Source organism: Silurus aristotelis, assembly GCF_946808225.1.
Source record: "Silurus aristotelis genome assembly, chromosome: 3".
Classification (NCBI taxonomy): domain Eukaryota; kingdom Metazoa; phylum Chordata; class Actinopteri; order Siluriformes; family Siluridae; genus Silurus; species Silurus aristotelis.
The window spans coordinates 33,222,544-33,240,083 of record NC_139576.1 but is presented as its reverse complement, the minus strand read 5'-3'; the positions used below and the strand labels follow the sequence as shown (position 1 = coordinate 33,240,083).

The window sequence follows — 17,540 nt, the reverse complement described above, 5'->3', positions numbered from 1 at the left end:
AGACAACGAGTAACGCTGTGCAGATCTACTGTGTATTTTATTTATGTACAAAAATATACAATGTTATGACTATAATATATAAAAAATAGATTATATATATTATTTTATATATAAGATTATATAATATAATATATAAGATTTATAATATAAAACATGAAACAGAAAAGCTCTTAAACACATGCAAAGGTTATTAAATACAACATGCTCTAAAATTAAAACACACCCAAATACACAGGACCAAAAACAGAGTGTTATTAAAAAAGGGGCTTCTCTGCATTAAATTGATGCTTTTTCTAAAACAACTCATATAAAGTGGCAGGAAAATTCCTTTGGGGTTTTTAGTCACTTGCTGTAAAAAAACATGCTGTATGTTACCACTGAAATGCTGCAGTAGTTCTTTATTGTGAATTTGGACTTTTTAAATGAAGATCAAAGCTTGGAGTAGAAAAAATTAATAACACTAATAATAATAATAATAATAATAATAATAATAATAATAATAATAATAGAAGAAGAAGAAGAAGAAGAAGAAGAAGAAGAAGAAGAACTGCATTAGATATAGAAAAAGTTGAAGTGTAACACAGTTCACATTGACAATTGTCAGTCTCACACTGCCCTCTAGTGGCACTGTCAGTGCTTGATTTTTGCTTAATTCTGTGTAAAATCTATTAATCATCTGTTTGTTTTAAAATATTTTTATGATCTCTCTCTCTCTCTCTCTCTCTCTCTCTCTCTCTCTCTCTCTCTCTCTCTCTCAGAGTATACCCAGAGCCCAGACAAACCCTCAAACGGGAGATGCTCCCATCATTGACTATATTTATATTGATGCCATCACTCATGATTATATGATATTACGTGAGCAGGATACAGGCAGAAGTAAGTTCCTCTTTAAAGCAGATGCTGTTACAGAACCACTGTGTAGGAGTGTGTGACTGAGTGTGTGAACGAGTGTGTAAATGAACATGTTAGAGCTCACACAGTAAATAAACCTGTAATAATGTATCATTTCATCATGCTGGAAATCATACTTTTTTGGTTCGTGTTAAATGTTTTTTTCTTCCTTTGCAGTTATAGTTGTTTATGCCATTGACAATCAATACGGACTTTAGAGTCCAGACACGTCTCAAGCCGCAGCTTCAAAGCAGATGCTGTTACCGAGCCACACTGTGAACGAGTGTGTTGGATCTCATTCAGCTAATGAACATGCAATCGTGTGCTTCTTGTTCCTGCCGTTAAAGTGTGTGATCTTCTTGTTGTTTTTTTAGATGATCACCTCCAAACCTTCACCACCACCTAAATATAAAATATCACAAAAAATAATCACTTTAAAATATTAACAAACAAAAATCTAAAACAACAACAACAAAAATAAAAACATAAAAATAAACCCTGTGTCTCTGATTGCATTATTCCCCATTCTACTGGATCCACTGTGTAGCGTCTGGCACAGGTCACTTAGACTTCATGTCCCAGGCATTCCTTTTAACCTATGACATCTACATCTCAATCAAAAGGTGAAACATTTATTGGGGGTGGTATATCCGTAAAGTGTCACACTCCCCCTTCGAAGACACTAAACAGGACCAAATCCTGAACTCTTGTTTAGTTTACCGGGACCCATTAAACAATAAAGTCATAAAACTCATGAAACAATCCAAACTCGAAACTTGATCCAGCATGGCTGCTTATGACAAACACACACAACCGGCTCCAGAACGTTTGGATTTTACCACAAGACAGATAACCCCCTTCGCAGATATTCTGTTTGACCCTCACACACACACACACACACACACACACACACACACACACACACACACACATACACACACATACACACCACACAGACACACACACACACACACACACACACACCACCCCGAAAGCCAGATAACCCCCCTGGCCTCTCTGGTTGAATTCACAGCGACCCTCAGACCATAAAACAATTCACTCTCGGAACTCTGCCCCAGTACGTCTGTTTGCGACACACACACACACATATGCAGACACACACACACACCAAAAGGGAGCATTCTTTTATTAATTAAATAATAAATAGAATGACCCACTTCACATGATACAAACATACATCTTGTTTGTATCTTCTACTATAAATAAAGCAAGTGTTTAACTCTACATCAATAATATTTAAACCTTAAAATGTTTAGCAATATAACTCTGTGTTAAATGTTGTCTCTTCTCTTCTTAAGGCTTGATTGACTTAGAAGTATCTGTTCTTTACTTTACTGACAAGGGTGCATTTTATTTAACATTGTATTAACATCAGTTAATTACTGATCTCTGTAAGTTAATGTACCTCTGCCTTATACTGTCATTCCTTTTCATGTTTAGTATCCAAATGACCGCAAAATTATCTGTTTCAAACAATGGTGCATTTTATTTGATCATGAAATGTACCATACCGTCTTAATTCACTTTGAATAAAACTTTAAAGTCCTCCAAAAGCAAGTATAGCCCGGAAACCATGCCCTCAGATGCATGAACAAAGGAAGTTTTTTCCTCCAAAATTTCAGGCCATAGCATTGGCCATTCCCCCAAAGATGGGTGGGGTTCAGGACCTTTAAAACATCTTGAACCCAACTAATCATTGTCCAGTCAAAGTTCAGTCGGGTCCAGTCAGAGTTCAGTCAAGAGAGCAACTCGCTCACTCGGCTCGACCGGAAAGGCTCGGACCCCCGGGGCCCGAACATCTGACTCCATTCTAACCGACTCGTCCAAGATTCTTTTGTCTACCGCATCTGGACTCTTGTGCAACAAGTCAATGCAAGTAACCGGTTTACCAACTGATTTAGATGCGTGTTAAATTTGAACCCCTTAATATTAAGGCGAATTTAAATTTCCGTGACGATTTCTCAGTTAGGATGTGATTAATTTGAAGTAAGCTGCCTTTCCTTTCTTTATCTTCTTCTCCCTTTCCTTTCTCTTCCTCCTTTCCTAATTTCAACTTTTGTTTATTTTATTTTAATTTTAATTTTTTTCTTTATTTCTTTTTTGTTTGTTTGTTTGTGTAGTTATTATTTTTATGTTGTGTTTGTCTCATTTATTATACGCCGTATTTTTCATAAGTGATTGTCTCTGAGTACGTTCCATAAATGCGAAGTTCCTGCAACATCAGGTCTGAACTACATGCTCTATTTAATTTAATTTAATTTACGGTATAAAGTAAAAGGGGGTAACGTCTTTCTTGGCCAGGGAAATACCTCTTTTATAGAATTAATATAAAATTATACTGTCTGTTTGCAGGACGAACAGACAAATAAGTGTAATGTTAATTCCATTACCGTCAATTCAACTTAATTTAAATATTTAGGTGTAACTATAACCCGTTATAATTACTTATAAATATTCCCTTTTCTTTGCGAGCTAAATTCGCTACATATAATGGTGGAGAATGGGGGCAGACTGTGCTTCCAACTATATACTCAATTTATCTGTATTATAAGTTTGTCCCTCTTCTCCCCCAGTCGCTACAACTGCATGGAGTTTACTGGGTGGGTCCTGGAACTTCAGATCCCGGGAGATGCACAGGTTAAGACTCTCTCACACACACAGAGACACACATTTAAAAAAATAGAGGTGGGGAAAAAAAGACACCAAAAAACAAAACAAACTACAGCAAAATATCCAACACAAAAAAAAAAAACAAGAAAAAAACAACACACACACACACACACACACACACACACACACACACACACACACACACACACACACACACACTTCATTAAGATTACGGACCATCACACACTCCAGTGCTCGTGGTAGTTTTTACTCCTTGGTGTTTTGTATTGTTTTAAGATTCATAATCACACTCTTGATATTACCCAAATGAGGATGGGTTTCCCTTTTGAGTCTGGTTCCTCTCAAGGTTTCTTCCTCATGTAGCGCCCTATTCCCCTCGATTTTTTTATTGGAATGGGGCCTGGGTTCTCTTAGTTAGAAACTCTCATATTTCTTTACCTCGCAAGGTTAAGAAATAGGACCACATGAGGACCATATGAGTCCACACGGTCCTTTTCTAAAAAATAGCACACAATAGCGCCACTTACCAGTGAGCTGCATCTAATTTTTTTGTTGCTATTCTTTTGTTTCAAATTACAATATTAAAATATAAATGACTAGATATAGATGAATATAATTCATTATTAATAATAACTTTAGATACTCATCTTGAAAGTACTCGGTATTGGATTAAAAAGAAAATGATTGGTATCGCTCATCAATATTGATGACACCAGTTGAAATACTTGACTCTGTGTGGTGTGATGTGAAATCAGACACGGGACTGCAGACTGCAGCTCACTGGAAGTATTTAATGTTTCTTCTGATAAACACACAACAAATCAGCAGCCCCTGTGGTGATATTTCACTTATTGTTCTCTATAAAATAAATGTGTGGTAGACTTATCACCATGTGCCCTCACATTCATAAAAATACAAACAAAAAGTGTAAAATATTCACACAGATAGATAAAGAAACCTCACACAAAAACTTCAGTGAGAAGAAATAAAAAAATTATTTCGGCTGCTCCCTTTAGGGGGCGCCACAGCGGATCATCCTCCTCCACACTACCCTGTCCTCTATTTCTGCTCCTTTCAACCAAAAATATATCAATAAATAATCAATAAATATCAAAGTAAATTATATAACATTAAATCATTGTATCATAAATTTAGGAGAAACCCACCACTCCAATGAGATTACAATACAGAAAGGGAAGAGGAGGAGTCAGGACAGGAAGTGACATCAGCTTCTATTATCAAGGCATTTAGAGGAAGCACCCATTTTGATCAGGTAACCACATTTATAAACACATATATGAGTATAAACAAGACAAATTATCAATTTAGTATGAATTGAAACAGGACATGTAAATTAACAGGGTAAATTATACACCTGTTACATACATCTATAGGTTTAAAACGGCGGAAAAGGTTTGTCACGTGTCATTGTTAAATAGCGGTACGGGCGATGTGGGCGTGGCTAAATGGCGTTGATGTGAAGCGGAATCCAGAGAGGTGCAGTGAAAGTTTATAAGTTAATAATATGTTATGTAAATATTTATCGTGTTTTGTCTGTAAATTTAACTGTCAAACAACTTTTTAAAACAGGTTTTTTTATACAGTAGTATTATTATAGGAAAGCTTTTTAAACAAGATTGAAGCCTATTATACTTTTGAAGATGTTTGCGGAAGTATGTCTTCCCGTGATGCATTGCGGCATTGACCAGATTAAATAAATATACAATTTTTATAGAATCAAACATTAAAACAAACAGTATTGTGATCAAAATCATGCTTTAACACTACAATTTACAATGTAACCCAAACTTAGTGATGAATTTTTTTTCAACTACCATAATAGAGTCAACTGTACAGATCTCGTTATATAAATACAGTGTATGAAATATTTGAATTTGGTCCGGGTCGTGACTCAATACACGTCTCTTCATAATCACCTGCTCTCACATTCTCTCTCTATCCCCCGACCCGGACTACCTTTTTACTGTGTTCATTATTTAACCTGGACTACCTTTTAATGTGTTCATTATTTAACCCGGACTACCTTTTAATGTGTTCATTATTTAACCCGGACTACCTTTTACTGTGTTCATTATTTAACCCGGACTATTTTTTAATGTGTTCATTATTTAACCCGGACTACCTTTTAATGTGTTCATTATTTAACCCAGACTACCTTTTAATGTGTTCATTATTTAACCCGGACTACCTTTTACTGTGTTCATTATTTAACCCGGACTACCTTTTAATGTGTTTTTTATTTTACCCAGGCAAGCCAAAAGGGTCATAATTACGCCTTAGATTAAACGCTTTAACATTAAAGACGCTGTTAAATACGGCGTTTTAAACAGTATTGTGATCACAAACGCCGTAAAAAGCGCGTGAAAATACGTAAATGACGTCGTGTTTGACGTCATTTAGTACACAAGAAAAGCGCCGCTTTTTACGCCGTTCATATTGTCGTGTGACGGCGTTTTGGTTGCACAGAGCGCACGTGTCTTTTACGGCGTGTATAACGAGTCACCACCCATTGATTTCCACAGCCAGTAATATTGAACTGTTCTCATCCAATCAATGATGAACAGAACCAGACCGGACCAATTCAGCACAGATCATTTGTGATAATGTTTAATGGCATTACCTTGCCAGGTTTCCATTTATATTCTTTAGTGTTTTAAATGGTTATTGGCGTTATTGTATTACAAGACAAAACTAAATGAATCATAAATGAATCATAAGAAAGGATAAGTTCATCCCAAAATAGAGCGAACCTTTCAAGTTTGTTTACAGTATGTTCCATTATACATGATCACTTTCAGGTTTTTATTTCTTGACACCAAAAAACCGGTGTCCAAAACATCCAAATTTTTTTGGTGAAATTTGGCGAAATCACCTTTTTACATTTGTATAGATACAAATAAGCTTGCGGCTATGACTTTAATAGTCATTATTTTAATATGTAAATATGTTAAGACGTATTTAATTTAAGGCAATGCACGTCGATGTTGAGGTCTCCTGGAATGCTGGTGAAATAAAAGTGCCCAGTTGCCACACCAAAATTATTTTCTGATTTATTTTTTGACAATCAAATACATTTGGATCTTGCAACCAATTTTTTACCAGAGTTGTTATAAAAAATCCAAAGATTCAGATTTTTGTAGAAACTTTGCTGAAGTTTTTATTTGTGACTCGTTATACTATAAGAAAAACGCAGTTTTTTTACGCCGTCACATGACAGTATAATCAGTTTGTGATCACAACGGCGTATTTTACGGCGCCAATACTGTTTAATGTTAACGCATTTAATCTAAGGCGTAATTATGACCCTTTTGGCTTGCCATAGACTTCCTTCTTAATCATTCAACAATTACATGCAGTAGCACAAGTAGTTACTCTCTTTGGGTGGATGAATGGATAGATATGTGTGTTATAGGATTTGTAAGAGGGTACATTTACAGAATGAGCAGGAGATTGAATAATTATTTCCCTCACTGTAGATATGAAGCTGTAGAAGTTGGAAAGCAGTTCTTACACTTTGTCCAATATCAAGTGTGCCAGATCACAAACATCATTTATTTCTAATTCCTTCACATTTAATTTAAAACTGTTTCATTTTTAGGTGTTTACAGTTGAGACCATGCCCACATCCAGTTAATATTACAGATACAAATGTAAATATTTGGACATTAAATAGATCAAATAAAATAATATTTTGTCATTTCAGAAGTGGGATTTAAACCCACATGTATATTAGGAGACCAGAATCCTCCTTAAACCATGGAGAAGGTCTGAATCTTTTTGACTGAAAGGTCTGAAAATATATAAATACTTGTTTTTAATGTGAAATCTTACTTCACTTTATTTAAATGCAGAGTCTGAGGTCAAGTACAGCAGATGCTGAATGGTCCAGATTCCTCAATGAGAGAGTCGCTGCACCTCAACAAGCAGCACAAGACAGAATACAGGGACAACCGGTGTCTCTGACTGTCTTCTAAATTAAAGAGGGATGAATTAAAAGCTGAAAAGGGGCTCATCCTTGCAGAAGTAAGTGTGTGTGTGTGTGTGTGTGTGTGTGTGTGTGTGTGTGTGTGTGTGTGTGTGTGTGTGTGTGTAAGAGTATCTCAGGCAGTTGCAACAAATCGGACAGCATTATCAGGATGAGATCAGAGAGATGAGACGAGGTGACACACACTTACACACCGCTACAGTACAGTGTCCCATGAACATGCAGGAAATGTTTAATTTAGAGTGAAGACAGTTAGTTTCATTCACTGATTCGTTCACGATGAAAAAAGAAAGACTTGGAAGCCTGAACTTTCTTCTGTCCAGGAAAACACTCACACTCGCCCTCATTAAATTTATCTGTACTTCTTTTCAGGTCCAGCCACATGCAGCAGGTACAAACTTGGACCGTCCTACAGAAGAACACACACACATCCACCATGCAAAGAGAAAAAGGTACACACACCCCTACACGTCCACAGAGTCAGTGTGTGGAATGAAACTTATTGCTGTTCTCTTTACAGATATGGAAACCATCTGAGAAGGATCCAAGCAGAACTGGACTGGGACAAAAAATCAAGCTCTGGCATTTTGGTCCAGATCGGCCCACTACATACGATCACAAACACATCTCATCTTTGCACACCCTTGATTATGTAAATAAACTCTTATTTCATAAAAGCACTAAAGCCATATAATAACAGGTAGAAAAGAGTGAGAATTTACACATTATAAATGTCTTTTTTAAAAAGTGTAATTTATGAATACAATAAAACTCTAATCCACACTGATGAATCCTAAAACTAATAATGACCTCCATCTGATGCAGCAAGCTCACACAGAGCCCAAAAGGGGAGATGATTGAAGATGTGATTGGGTCAGCCCAATTTCTGTAAGGACTATACAATGTGTGTATGTAGTATAAGTGACTTGTACCTAATTGTTTATTTGTGTTGCTTTGAGTGTATGAACTTTATTAATAGTGAAAATCATTAATGAAGAACAAATAAATAAATAAATCCTGCCGTTTATTGCGCCCCACCTGTCATGTCTTTATTCCCCACTAGAGGGCCGAGTCCCACACTTTGAGAACCACTGAGCTAGGCTAACTAGCCGGCTAATTAATCTTGGCTTCAATCGTTTTCATCCTCAGTCTAAATATTGTACATTTAGTGAGCTATAAATAAACTATACGTATCATAATAATGTAAAATAGAATGTATTCTTTTTGGTCAAATTTTAGTCAGATATTCTAAGAAACTAATTAACACAAAAACAGCGCTAGCAAACCCGGCTAGCATGAGGCTAAATATGATGTCTCCTACACTATTAGCAGAAATGTCAGTTTCTGCTCACTGCAACATTTCTGGAAATATTATCTCTCTTTTATTCTTTATTTTTTAGTCAAATTTATCAGCTTTTTCCTGCAAGTCTATGAATTGTGTATGTGAACAGACTAATCAACGCAGGGTTTGCTTTCAGTGCTAGCCAATCATCCGAGAGAAGGGGCGGGACTTGTACAGAGTATATAGCGCCATCACGCGGCCCTAGTGGTCACAAGTTCGTTTATGTTAATAACTTCCTGATGTGTTTTTTTCTTCTTTCTTTTGCCTCTGCGGCGAATATATAAATTTATTTGTGTATTTGTTTGTATTATTTCATTTAACGTAAACAAGAGGAAAAGAAGATTGCTTTTTTTCCCTTATAGCGCCAACCAATCAACTGTGAAAAGGGGCGGGACTTGTACAGAGCTGTAGTTCTTAAGCTGTGATTAAACTGTTCTTTTGTCCGGCCTGTACGTAGCCTAGTGGTTACGTATCTGGTTGCAGTGCTCATTGCGGGACAAAGTCGCGGTTCGAATCCCGTGGTGGCGTCTCATGCTAATGAGATATAAACTGCAACCAGGCAGGCTGTTGTTTTGGGATTATATATATTTTTTTCCCACCCAGAATTATTTATATCTTTGTGTATCTTTTTTAGGTATTAATGTATTTAAAATGTAAACAATGTGAAGAGACCTTTTTCTGTTAAGTTTAAATATTGATTATTTTTTTTTTTTTTTCATTTTTTGTAGCTTTGGGCTCTTTTAACCAGACAGGTTACAAAGTATGTATTTTAATAATGTATGAAAGATGTAATATATTTATATAATATGATTTATTTATTTGTGTATATCTTGTTTTCAAATTCTCAGGCTCTGTGCAGAACTGATGTATTTGTTCTTCTCCTTTAGTATGTTTTTGTCTCTCTGAATTCTTGCTCAGTCTTCAGAAATGTCTGAATGTGTGTGAATGTGGATGTTGTTATAGGAAAACTTTGCAGTGATGACAGAACCTCGGCTTCATGGAGGCCACATGGCACCACTCTTTAACTGATTATTTCTCTGTAAGTGCAAAACTCTGTGTTTCTTTTCCTCACAATATAAAACCAGACAAAAGCAGAAAAAAGTTTAAATAACTGTTTTTTTTTCCTTTCTTAAATTTCAGCAGTTTTTATTTATTCTCATTTCTTTCAGCTTTTTCTTTTCATGTGAATGAAAATAAATCACTTGTCACTGTGTGCTGTAATATTTTTGCTGGAAATTGCAATAAATTAAGTGCTTAAAATGTATGCATTGTTTTCTTAATGTACTTATTTAACTTTAACACTTATATTAATTTCTTTCAGCTTCTCCCATTAGGGGGCGCCACAGCGGATCCTCCACATGTTTTTACACTGGATGCCCTTCCAAACGCAACCCTCCACATTTATCCGGGCTTGGGACCGGCGCTAAGAGGGGCTGGGGTTGGTTCCCTGACTGGGGATCGAACCCGGGCCACAGCGGTGAGAGCGCCGCATCCTAAACCACTAGACCACCAGGGAACCTGGGAGTTAACTTTAACACTTATTTTATCAAAAGTCTCTTTCAATATATGTATAATTAATGTTATATATATATTTTCATTCCACTTAATATTAATAACAGTAATGATAGTAATAATAATGAAGATGATAATGGGTTCAGCAGGTTCACAGAATAATTCACGAGTCACTGTTCTATGAACAATAAAACATTATAATTACTGAAAATGCTACAAAAATGTCACATGATAAAATATAATAATGCAAACACAAAGATACAAATACTATTTACAAATTATTTACATATTAGTGAGGGGTATTTAACAACAAATATAAACATTTATGATTAAACATTTCCAAAGTGGGTTTAAAAAAACAACCAAAAACAAAAATAGATACAAATATTAAATCCACAAAAACAGAATCATGGATGCAGATGAAGGTCTGGATGCAGATGAAGGACTGGATGCAGATGAAGGTCTGGATGCAGATGAAGGTCTGAATGCAGATGAAGGACTGGATGCAGATGAAGGTCTGAATGCAGATGAAGGACTGGATGCAGATGAAGGTCTGGCTGAAGGAGATGAACTTTGACTACCAGGCTGTAAAGACACATATTGTATATTATGAACTTAAGCATAATAATGATGATAATAATGACATATGAAGATCTTTTTAAATTACAGGAATCTGCATTGGTACATTTACATTAGGTTTGGCTGCTGAATTGTTGCTGAAGGATCCACCAAACCGTGACTTTGTAAACTAAAAAAGAGAGGCGACAGAACAGACTGACATTAATGTAAAATCATACATGTGCTGGAAATGTAAAGATCTGATTTCACTTTTGAAGAAAACACAAATAATCTTCTATCCAATAAAAGACAATATGACTATAAAAGGCTTTGGGGACGTTCCAGAGATAATTGCGTGTGGAGTAAATACTGAAATATGAAAATAATGAATGAGCAGTGATAATGTAAGTGCAGGCTGTATAATGGTGGGGGTGGAGGTAGGGGGCGCTACAGCAGTAGGAGTGGAGTAAAGCAGGTGGAACACTTGCAGCAGGTGGAACACTTACGACCTGGTAAAAGAACAATAAAGAGTGTGGAAAACAGGTTTTATTCACCTTTTAGTCTTGGTATTTATTACAGATCTAAATAAGAAGAAACATTGCAAAATCTAACATTCACACATTAATATGTTTAATCCACAATCATCTCTGTACACTAGTGAGAGTCTGAGGGCAGAAGTCAAGTGATATGAAGATCTATAAATATAACACACTTTAACACACTTGAGCAAAATCCAAATTCTTTTACAATGATCTCAGTGCTTCCACTATTTGATCACTGGATGAGACATGGGAATAGATAAAGCAGACATTGTTATATATGATTAGGGATGTAAACTGTAGCAGCGAACGTCAAGAAGGAAAGGCGTCCCGAACCGCGAGTGTGTGGGTGAACCCTGGTGTGAGTACTGGAAAGAAAAATGCCAGCATGAAAAACAAAGAAAAATAAAGAAGCTCCGCTTGGTGAACTTTTGCCTGTCTGTCTTTCTTTCAGTGCATTTGTTACATAAACATCACTTTTATGAGATTTTGTAAATCTCTGCATTGGACATTTCTCACTCTGTACAAATAAAGACCTTTAGGTTATGGGAAATGTGTTTAATCATCTTTTATTATACATTTTTGTCAGCACAAACCTCATGTAACAGATCAAACCATTTCTTCTGATGGGGAGCAGTGTGTTTCCAGCTTCAGAGAATAACCCCAGTGCTGCCAAACCGCCGCAGACGAGACGTCCACTCATCGTCCTCTACCGCCACAGACGAGACGTCCACTCATCGTCCTCTACCGCCGCCGACGAGACGTCCACTCATCGTCCTCTACCGCCACAGACGAGACGTCCACTCATCGTCCACCGAAAAGTTTCGACTGGCCGTGGACCTGCATTGGACATTTCTCACTCTGTACAAATAAAGACCTTTAGGTTATGGGAAATGTGTTTAATCATCTTCTATTATACATTTTTGTCAGCACAAACCTTATGTAACAGATCAAACTATTTCTTCTGATGGGGAGCAGGTGTGTTTCCAGCTTCAGAGAATAACCCCAGTGCTGCCAAACCCCCGCAGATGAGACGTCCACTCATCATCCTCTACCGCCACAGACGAGACGTCCACTCATCATCCTCTACCGCCACAGACAAGACGTCCACTCATCATCCTCTACCGCCGCTGACGAGACGTCCACTCATCGTCCTCTACCGCCACAGACAAGACGTCCACTCATCATCCTCTACCGCCGCTGACGAGACGTCCACTCATCGTCCTCTACCGCCGCAGACGAGACGTCCACTCATCGTCCTCTACCGCCGCCGACGAGACTTCCACTCATCGTCCTCTACCGCCGCAGACGAGACGTCCACTCATCGTCCTCTACCCCCGCAGACGAGACGTCCACTAATCGTCCTCTACCGCCGCAGACGAGACGTCCACTCATCGTCCTCTACCCCCGCAGACGAGACGTCCACTCATCGTCCTCTACCGCCGCAGATGAGACGTCCACTCATCGTCCTCTACCGCCGCAGACGAGACGTCCACTCATCGTCCTCTACCGCCACAGATGAGACGTCCACTAATCGTCCTCTACCGCCACAGACGAGACGTCCACTCATCGTCCTCTACCCCCGCAGACGAGACGTCCACTCATCGTCCTCTACCGCCGCAGACGAGACGTACACTCATCGTCCTCTACCGCCGCAGACGAGACGTCCACTCATCGTCCTCTACCGCCACAGATGAGACGTCCACTAATCGTCCTCTACCGCCACAGACGAGACGTCCACTCATCGTCCTCTACCCCCGCAGACGAGACGTCCACTCATCATCCTCTACCGCCACAGATGAGACGTCCACTCATCATCCTCTACCGCCACAGATGAGACGTCCACTCATCATCTCCTAAAGCCTTTTGAGACGTTTTAGACATGTCTGAGACATTTGAAACATGTTTTTGTTTAAAAAGATTTTTCTGAACCTTTTTGATCTTGTAGAAAGCACGAGATGAATCATGTTTCCTAAAGAGGTAATGATAAATCACTATCACACATTGATGAAACGCTGTGAGCAGAAACCCCATTAGATTTCGAGTCTAACGCCTTCACCACTCAGCCATCACAGCAGCAGTTCCTGTCCTTTGTAACCCTGAGCTTTTTAACAGGAGCAACATTCTGGCTAACAGCAGAACACACTAACCAACTGCACAACAGAGATCTTTCATTAACATCTCCTTTGGTGGTTTGGATAAACCACATTTGGCTCTAAACCAGCAGTCAGTAGCCGGCGTGTGTTTTGCATGAGGCCCATGTGACATGAGACTCTTAATCTCAGGGTGCTGGATTTGTGCCCCACGTTTTGTGAGGACAGGAATTGCAGTGACATGCTGAGATGTCGAAGGTTTGTGTTCATTGTGTTCTTAAAAAAAAAAAAAAAAACACTTGACTGGTGTACACACATTCTGGAGACACAGAAGGTAAAAAGGGGAAAAAGCCACACAGAAGGTGAGGTGATGAACTGAAGTCAGATGGTAGGAAGTAAAAGATACTGCAGAATGAAAAAATTTAGGAAAGAGGAGAAAACAGTGAGGGTGAGGAGAAGATTCATATGGAAGTCTGTTTCTGCCACATAAAAAAAGGTTTACCCAAAAAAGTTTTTTTTCTCACAATTGCAACTTTTTTAGGCAGTTGGGCAGCGTCACCTCCTCTGTAGTGCCAGAAAGCTTCACATATTTAAAATAAAATGTGCTTCAATCAATAAAATCACATGATATTAATCTGAGCCTCTGAACCCTGGAGAGAACTCTGTCTAACAATCAGCTCTGGAGGAGACAGAACAAGACAGATGAAGCAGAGGAGCCTCGTTCACACACCAACAGCTTCAAACTTCAGACCCACAACATGGTTACCGGTGGAGGCACCAGAAATGTTGGATGTTTATAAGTAAATAAAGTCAGAGTTTATTTATTTATATATTTGTATTTGCATTTTTATGTAATATGCCAATTAAATGCTTTAAATGAGTTTAGTTTTCACAGACTACTAAAATAATCGATAGCTGCAGCCCCAAATATAACTACTAAATATAGTTATAGTGTGTGTGTGTGTGTGTGTGTGTGTGTGTGTGTGTGTGTGTGTGTGTGTGTGTGTGTGTGTGTGTGTGTGTGTGTGTATGTAGTGTCCTTGTAGATCTGGACTTCACTCACAGATGCTGAAGGAGCTTTAACTGAATTTTATCCTTGTCCTGGTTTCTCCTCCACAGCTGGATCTTGAGCTGCAGCTGGTTTCTCCTTCACAGCTGGAACTTGAGCTGGATGTGGGTGGACTCTGGTTGTGGTGGTTCCTCTCAGTCTCGCGCTCCTTATGAGATTAAAGTGTTGATGGAGCTGTAACAGAACAGAGACACTGCTCTTACACACTGCTGTTAGTCTTTATGCCGACACCAGCAAAATCACCCCCTGATGCTGACTGAAATCCCCTCATATGACCAAACCCACCCTTTATATTAATAGATTACACTTTAAGGTCGTTTAAAAGTTTGCCGTCAAGATTCTCTTTCACCAAATTTGCCGCCTCTTGAGATTTTAATGGGAAGAGTTCAGACCCTTTTGTCTCCGTCTCGTAACCGACAACCTTCAGGAGGGACGTCATGTCAACACACAATTCATATTAAACAGATCTAATACAGGACTTTAGTAAAACAAACAAATTTATTTTACTACTACTTACACACTTACCAGCTACCTGATGTTCAATAGTAGAAAAATGTTCAATAGAGCGACTGTACGACTGCTGGAACAGTGAGTTTCCAAACTTTATGGGTTTTTATTCTCTTTGAAACACTGAGTTTATTATTTATTATTAGAGCTGCAACAATAATCACATAATAATCGATAATGAATTTGGTTGTGAGTGAATGCTGTTATCCTCATCATGTGAAAATGGTGTAGTTTATTGAAGTGTTATTGTGTAAACTGTTTGTTTGTAACTTCGGGAGTCGCACTGGATCTGTTCTGTCGTGACTCGCGAGCATCAGGTTGCGCAATCGACTCGATCAGTTCGATTACTGTTTTTACTTTATTTATACTGATTATTTTCTTGTAACATCACATTCCCAATGTATTATCTATACTGTAGAATTTTCTGTGTCATGTGATTTGATCACATTTTGTTCATATTAGAACAAAGAGAGCTGCATCAGACATGCCACCACCCAGTGCTGCTAAAAAGCCTCGACTTGCTGCACCTCACAAACACACAACACAATCCCTCATCACTAGTGCATTAAAAACACTCCAGGATTCCTGTGCAGATGTTTTATCTCTAAACTGGATTGATGCACTACTTAAAGGGAAATGTGAACTTCCTTCTCTCACAGAGGAAGAAAAATCTGTCATTTCCAAGTTTTGTGTGAACGAGGTCAGTGATTATCTTCTGTTTTATTTAGTGTGCATTCAATTCAAACGCATGCATTTTATTTAGTGTACATGCAATTCTATAGCTCTGGATTTGAGTTTTATCAGTTTTAATAGTCAATCCATAATTCACTGGTCCTGATGTTCTGAAATTGAACAGTAGATATAATTTGTCATGTAAAAATGTTTACTCCAGGTTTTGGTTTATGCAAAGTCGAGTAGTTTTCCTAAACCTAATCTACAGTCCAGTCTTAACCCCCTAATATTTGTTTTAAAAACATGATTGGTTGAACTTTTTTTGGTTGAAACTTTTCTTCTGTCTCATTTAGTCGTTAGCAGAGACGTTTCTGAAAGCGGTTTTGGAGAAGATCAAGGCGGAGAAAGAGTCTATGGGACATGAACTCCTGCAGTCTCTGTGTAGGGTTTATGTGGGCTTGTGTCAAAAGAGAGGAGACTCTCATAAAGCACAGGCCCTCGCCTACAGATTTCTTAAAGAAGGTGAGATTATATTGACATTTCATTATATATTTACTAAAAAAAAAAAAAAAATAAATAAATAAATAAATAAATAAATAAATAAATAAATAAATAAAAGGTATATAAAGAAGCCAGTTGTGTTCTGTTTTTGGTTCTGTTTTTCTTCCTATACAGTGTATTTTAAATATGTGATATCATTTTATTTCCTTTGCAGACTTTTCTCAAGCCCCAAAACTGATAATGGTCATGGTGACAGCATGGCCAAGTGTTTTCTCCTGTAACAGCCCTTTATGCAGAGCCGTTCACATCGTGTGCAAAATGAAGGCATACGGAAAGGTGTATTACTTGCTCAGCAAATATCTGCACTGGGATACAGTAAGTAGCTGATTCTCATCACAACAGTCACCAGAACAGTCATTAAACATCCTTTTTCAACTGGACTTTTTATGTTTTACTTCATTCTTAATCTACTTTTAATTTCCAATGTCCATGTGATCTATGGAGCAAATTCATTATAAATTCATGTAGAATTAAATCAATAAGTATCTATCCCTATTCTACATCACTATTTTAGTCTTTTTTTATGAGTGTAGTGTATTAGTGCTGATAACCAGCAGCAAAGAAACTGCACTTAACTCCAGCGTTAATGACGCTGTTTATGATCAAAATGATCAGATCAGTGCAATAAACATGCAAATAAATCTGTGTTTCATAATATACTAATAAAGGAAGTGATATAGAACCATGTGACACTGTGCTCACTACTGAATAAACAAACTAAATCTGTGCCTCAAATTACATACTCATGTACTATTCTAGAGCATTATTTACTCCTGCTACTGTCTGATACATAAACCCTTTAGGAACGTGTGCTACTTTGCATGTGTATCTAAAATCTTTTCTAGGACTCCTCCTTACATAAGAGTAATAAATGGAGGTTATAAAAAGAGCAGAATGCACAGTTAGAGCTCTACCTCAGTATTTCAATCATCTGCACTTGTGATTGGTTGTGACCTTTCAGTTATGATCATATTATTGTAAACATTGTTTCATTGATCTGGTTTTTAAAGAAAAGATGTATTTTCTGCCAGGAGCCTCCTGGAGACAGCTACAGAGCCATCACCAGCACACTGAAGGCTCTTCTGAAAGACAAAAGTCTGACTTTCCAGAAGAGCAGTTGGTACGGTGATGATCTCTG

The 17,540-nt window shown here is 37.8% G+C and overlaps 1 long non-coding RNA gene across 1 annotated transcript in view; it reads left to right on the top strand.

Moving 5' to 3' along the window:
- The first annotated feature begins 5,004 nt into the window (after positions 1-5,004).
- The window catches only part of LOC310724079, a 423,372-nt gene continuing 410,836 nt past the window's right edge, over positions 5,005-17,540 (top strand). Inside the window, exon 1 of the long non-coding RNA XR_014532899.1 lies at positions 5,005-5,040. This is a non-coding gene — a long non-coding RNA (uncharacterized lncRNA). The remainder of the gene's footprint in view (positions 5,041-17,540) is intronic.